We start from the raw sequence: 6,882 nt of genomic DNA on the forward strand, positions 1-6,882 counted from the left end.
GCCTCTACTGGAACATGAATTGTCACAATTTGTGACAGTTGTTTTGGACACTACTGCCTAAAGCTCTTCAGTGATTGATATGGTGGTGGGTTCTATCTTGGTTAATTATTTGCCATCAGAGATTTCTAAGTCAGTAGAACAAGGTGTATCCATCTAAGCCTCTTCCTATTTCTAAAAAATAGGTTTTCTAACAACCTTTTTTAGATTTTGTAGCTTTTGATTCTTTTTTATTTCCTGATGAAGAGCAGTTTGAAGAAGTGTGTGATTTAAGTTAACAAGGACTTGTAAAAGAAATATATTTGTAATTCCCATCTATTTAACACACAAAGGATTTGTGCTGTTTCCAGCTTAGGAGAATCATTGTTTTTTTGGAGCAGGCTGCAGTTTCTCTTTTTGGTTTCACTCCACGTTCCCCAAGACATGAGCCATTTGTTTTCCCCTTTGAAATTCTTTTAGAAGAACAGAATTGGAAAATGTTTAGTTCTTTGATTTTTGGCCCTTGCAAATGAAAATGCGATCCTGTGTTGCCAGTGTGTAGAGGACAAAACCAGCAGTGTGGAGTCAGTAAACTGCATTTAATCACATTTTTAAGTGATGCCAAACCTTGTCACGATCCCAAGTCTTTCAGAGGAAAGATGATCTATGCTTGGTGTAACATGATGGTAGTTTAGGTACTGCTAGAGAGCAACTGATGAAATCCATCGTGTGAAAAAAAAATTCCATAGTGTAATACTTCTGATTGTCAGAGTACCTGAGCCAAGGGGTAATAATCATGGTTAAGAAATAGCCCTCATCTTCAGAGATGACTTTTTTTGAATAGTAAAAAATAAATTATCATTTTGGACAGAGAATATTTGCAACGGTTTTGCAAACAGTGGGTCTCACTGAGCTTTGTCAAAGGCAGACTGCTGTGAGGTCCTGAAATGGCTGGGTGGAGAGAGGAAACGATATGAGAAGGGAGGGATGGGAGGAGGTATCTGAAGAATCAGGCTGGAAGGAGGGGGCAGCTGAAGGTGAAAGCATGTTAGGCATTTGGGGGAAAAGTCTTGGTCCTGCTGCTCTTGTGGCAGTCCCTCAGTGTCAGTGGTGCCAGTTTTTCACCTTCAATATTTGAGAGATTCTTACCTAAACCCTGAAGACGTGTCTTGTATTAAGTTATGCTAACATACATTGTCCCACTGGCATAAGCACTGACCAGAGTTGCAGACATAAACCCTTAAATATTTCAGAGGCTAGGAGTGACATTAAGTGTTTATTCCATCTATTTTTCTTCTTGTCTCACTGTTTTGTGACAGCTGTTACCTTGAAACAAATTTCTGATGGAACTGAACATTCACATGAATTCTTTTTCATTGCTGGGGGTTGCAGCTGTTAATTAGCCATCTAAAAATGGCATCTGATGGTTTCCCATGAGATTTCTTTGCTATTGCTTCTTTTCAAGCAGCTACTGAGGATGTTGTGGAGTAACCCTTTAAAACATAGCTGGTATATAAACAATTGAGATATACTGAATATGTATAATTAACAGACAGTCTAACAGTTTAATCTTAGTATTGCTACAATGAATACAAAATGAGTAAACAATGCATTTATCCATTGTTTGCTCAATAATTTTAAAGCTCTAATACTCCATTTAAAATATGGTCTGCTGTTTGTATTTGTGATGAGTAACTGCAGGACAGAAGAAAGGTAAAATTAGCACGGAAGTGTCAATTTTTAGAGCCCTTAACTGACTAATTCAGAGGACAATCTAAGTCAGTTAAAACCGGGCCAAATCTTGTCATAACCCCAAATCTTCCAGAGGAAAGATGAACTTTGGTTGGTGTAACATGGTGGTAGTTTATATTCTGCTAGAGAGCAACTGATGAAACCTATCATGTGGAAAAAAATTCCACAGTGTAATATTTCTGATTGTCAGAGTATGTGAACCAAGAGGTAATAATCACAGGTAAGGAATAGCCCTTATCCTCAGAGATGGTGGTTGGTTTTTTTTTAAATAGTAAAAAATAAACGATCACTTTGGACAGAGAAAGCAAGTAGTTGGAGGTATTCTCTGCTGCCTCCTGGTCAACAGACATGCTGGCTTTGAGTTAGATAAGTAATGATGGTTGATTAAGACAGGTTTTTTAAAGTAGAACTCCTCTTTCAAAGTTGTTTTTAGGACCCATAGTGTTTCCAGAAACATACTGTGTATTATAGAGGATGTGGCTCCAGGTCAGTTTTCTATAATTAAGCTTGTAATGGCTTGTAATTACAAGAAGTTGATGTATATTTTGTTCATTCTTTGTAAGAAAATGCCAAAACCCTTCATTTGACAGGTATCAAAGGGGCCTTTATGAACAATGGCCAAAACAAAGTCTCATCTTTCAGTGTGTTAGAGTTGTGTTTTAAAGATGTTGGAAATGTTGGCTCAATAAACATAAATCATCACCAATTCTAGTTCTTTCTCAGAGAGAAAAAGTGGGGCCAGGAATACCTAATATTGTTTTATTTCAGGTTTAAATAAAAGCCTGCAATTATGCAAGAGAATAAAACAGCTTTTTATGAATCTAGAACTATGAAATTGAGTGTAGTAACTTCTTTTTTTTAACTTTCTTGATATATCATGACTCCTACACTTGTACAACAGTTTGCACACAAATGCTAGAAATTAACTTGAATTAAGAAGATACAATATTGTTGTTGTATGATGTGGGAGAAGGATTCCTTGTCAGGAATGGGTTGGTCACGTGGCCATGGGCAAGTGCAGGATGCTCCCTGCTGCTGTATGTGCTTACTGTCAATATTCATCCATGTTGCAATTTCCATTTCAATTCCAAACCTCAAAATTGCTGTGCTCTTGTATAATACAGTCCTGGCACTAAATCATGCTACCTACTGATGTTTAGTGACCTGAATGAAATTGTTTCAATGTAATTGACTGGCATGCTTTGTGTATAGAAATAAGTCTGCTCAACAAAGGCTAAATTATGTTTTTAAGTCATAAAAAAGAGACTCGTCTATTTTAGATTTTGAAAAGCAGTGCGGGCCCATTGATTTAATCCACAACAATAGGTAAAATATATCAAAACTGTACACAACCTTAAAAGCCATTGCTCTAGAACTGCACTCTACTGGTTCACCCTATTTTCATAACATAAAGCATATATTTTCCTATTGTGATTAGACTTCTCTCATCAACACTGTGCTGCTTTTAACTGGGAATACAGCCTTAGTTCTCTTTTGGAAGTAGGTTAGGTATGGTTGCCAAAAGGAAATGCAGTATACAGCAGTAGGAACATGCAAAGTGGGCGGGCATGGGTTGTGTGGTGAGTATATTAAAAGCCTGTACTGCATAAAAAGCTTACTGTTTAGAGGTGCAACAGTACGGTATTTAAAACTTGTTTGGTAAATTTTGTTAGATTAGATTTAAACGTGCTATGTATCTTCCTATTCTGCACCTATATTCTCAGTGCCAATGAATTCCATTGTAGTTACCACAAAATGTTTTGTCTTCATGAAGAAAAATAATCAGTCGTCTGTTTTCTCAGCTTCGGGAGGGTGTATGTATGATCTGGCCAGAGGGGAAAACACCAGAGTAAAGGAAGATGGTGAAGTTATGTCGTGATTTTTCTCAACTTACTTGGGAACTAGCTCATAGACAGTAAAGGTCGAATCCCTTTTTAATGTTTTTTCTCTAATAATAACTACTATTGCTCTCTTTCCCTCACACACTTCATCAAAGCTGGTCCTCTGATTGCTGTCATCTCATTGCTGGCTTTGAAGGATAAGGATGGAGGGAAGAGGTTGCGTGAGAGTAGGAGTCCTAGCCCCAATTCCTTCTTTCATTAGATGTATTTCTGTGAGACAGCTTCTAATTCTGGTTATTAAAAAACCAGATTCTCTATGGCATGAGTGCTTCTTGCTGCCTGGCTTACTGGACAGGTCTCTTGTGTTACTCAGAGATACGGAAGCTTCTGGGTGATAATCAGATGTGTCTGAATGAAGGGATAAGTCACTGTTCTTCACTAGTCACTATGATGCATTCACCTTCTGTCCTTGACAGCTGTGAATAGTCTGGTAGCTCCCCCCCTAGAGCTCTTTGGCTTAACTTATTTGCCCTCTGGAAAAGATCTCACATCTGTCCAAAATCTGCACTTTGATAATTACATCAGCTCCTGCAGAAAATCACGAAGTTTTTGCTAGGATACACTGCAGGAATTTCATTTAGCTCTTTTTGGCTACCAGTGACTCAAGAAGTCAGTCCCTACTTGCTGTGCCACCTCAGATTTTCGTCACCTCTGAGGAGCAGCTATAAACTGCTCTTGGACCTGGCTGCCCCTGCCTGGGCTCATTGCCCATGTGGCTAAACGTTAGCTCTCCTGACCTGGCCCCTTGTTCTTTATAGTATGCCGCTTAATTTCAGCAAGCAAACTTAAACAATTTGTACTATTTGACTTAGGTCAGGGACAAAATTATGTCCTCTGAAGTGACTCCCTTTCCTGATGGGAGAAGTGCTGATCAGGCCTGGATAGGTTTTGCTCACTAAATCCTCTGGACAAAGTTGCAACTTGTGTGATTTCCCTTGCCTTCTCTTTCTTGCTACCTCTGGGTTATTTTTATTTTGCTTTAAGGCTTTGGTTTGGCATGTGGGGGGGATTTGGACAGTCAGGTGTCAAATCTGTGTCCCACAGTTGCAGGTTCAGATTTCCTCTGGTTAGCCTAAGAAAGGGTAACCTTAAAGGCACTAACTTATTTTTTTTTACCCTCTGCTATCTTTGGGGCCCAACTTCAGGAAAATCTTAACAAAAGAATGCTGTGAAAAATAAGTATCAAAACAACCATGTATATGTATTTTAAAAATTCAGAAAATTATGATTCTAAATAATTCCATTAGAGTTGTAAAGATTAATTTGTCTCGGGAGTTCCTTAGAATAGCAAAGGTAACTTCATGATCCCAAACCTGTATTATTTTAAAGAAATATAAAGCTGATAAGTATATGTTGTGTTGGGCATTTCTGCTGGCAAAGATGTGGTAAGCATCTGACTGAGGCGAATACCTGTGGATGTCCCGTGTGTGTTAAAGCAAGCACAAGCATTTTGCAAAAACCCTAGCCTTTCTCTAGATGGTGCAAGTCAAAGGCCTGACTCTCTTGTAGACTGTATGTTGTGTTTTCCTTTGAGCCTTGGCTGAGGGAAGTGGCACGTTTTATCCCCTGAAGGACTCCAAAGGGAGAAATCTGGCAGGCACTCAAAGGCCTTGAGGAGTCTTTTGGGCTTCAGGTTTATAACTTCTCATGTTCACTAAACGTGAATCTGCTGCAAAGTACCACACATTTTGGACCTGATGCCAGCAGTGTACCATGGAGATCGCACTCCACTTTCTCCCTTATCTTGTTGGAAGAAGGGGCAGATCTGCAGCCTTGTAGGTGGTGTGGAGCTATGTGCTATGTGGGCAGAGTTAATGGAGCAGAGCAGGAAGGAGAGACAGCCCCACACTCTGCATTGCAAACCTTCCCTCGCACCTTTGTACCCCTCTCCTCTCCACCCCCCTTGGTAATGTGGGTTTTTTTGTTGTTGTCGAAGAAGTCCTCTCCTCTGTATCCAGAATTCACTTGGAGACACCTTATGCTAAAAGAAAGCCACCAATGCTGCTGGATCTGCATGTGCTCTCCAGTGCTCTATGCTAAAGTGAGAAGTACTCTCTGCTGCAAAGAATACAGTCTCTGCTTTCGTTTATTAATGCATAGAGATATTGACTAAAATGTTGACGTGGTATTTTAAAGCAAGCTGATTATCTGAAAGCCTTCTGAAAGATACCCTATGTTAGATACTAATAAAACAACAATTTAAGTCAATCTGTTCACCAAGTGTTCCTTTTAATTCTCAGTGCCATCTTTCTTCTAAAGAGTACTTACAGGTTCTACCAGTCCTTGACTGTTATTAGGTTCTTGGAAAGTAATCTCAAATATTTCTTCATGCAGTTTGTACCCATTTAAATTGTCCCCTTAACTTTCGATGTACGATTTGAATTATATGTATATTTCTTAAAATGTAAGTAAAAGATCTGTTTTGTGTCTCCTGTCAGGTTTCTGTTTATGATTTTAACCTCACAAGTGTGCAAAAATCCAAATACAACCCTCTATGACTCAGGCAGAAAAGATTCTCCCGGCAAGATGATACGTCAGGCTATGATTAGCTGAAATGGGGCTGACTTAGAATAAATTTTCCCTCCCTCCCTAAGAATAGAAGATGTGCCTGGGGCTTCCAATAACTAAATATTTGCAGACAATGAAATAGCAAGGATACTGGGTCAATAAGCCTCTCTTTAAATATTTCATTATAGTTTACCTACTACTAAAGTTAAGGGGCTTGTTTGGTCTGTAGGTTTGTGATTGTGCAGTCTGTAATTGTCTGTCAGTCCCAACCGCCTCCTCTTAAATGTAACCAGAAGTCTGCATTAGTACTGTTTTCTCCAGTTACATGTTTGGCCCCTAGACTCTCTCTTCCACGACCTTTTCAGGTGATGATTTTTTGGCTTCTTTGCACATGTAAAGATGGTTTACATTCTTCAGGCACTGCATGGAGTCACCTTACTATTTATACATTCCCACCCCCCAGCATTTCTACTGCTGTGTTAATAATTGCTACTTTTTTTCTTTTCCCCCAATAGACTATGAAAAACAAAAAGGGATAAATTTTCTCCATCCCATCTTGCCTTGTCAGCTTTCACATAAATTGTTTTGAGCTGTGTTTTTTCTAGTTTTATTCATGTTTTTTTATTAATTTAACTCTATAGTTTCTGCACCTCTTGCTTGGTTTGATTGCTTTTACTGCCCCTTCACTATGGTTAAAGGTGAAAATGCAACCTTTGTATTCTTGAATGGAAAAAGCTTGTCTCCA

This window comes from Accipiter gentilis, chromosome 4 (assembly GCF_929443795.1).
Source record: "Accipiter gentilis chromosome 4, bAccGen1.1, whole genome shotgun sequence".
Taxonomy (NCBI): Eukaryota; Metazoa; Chordata; class Aves; order Accipitriformes; family Accipitridae; genus Astur; species Astur gentilis.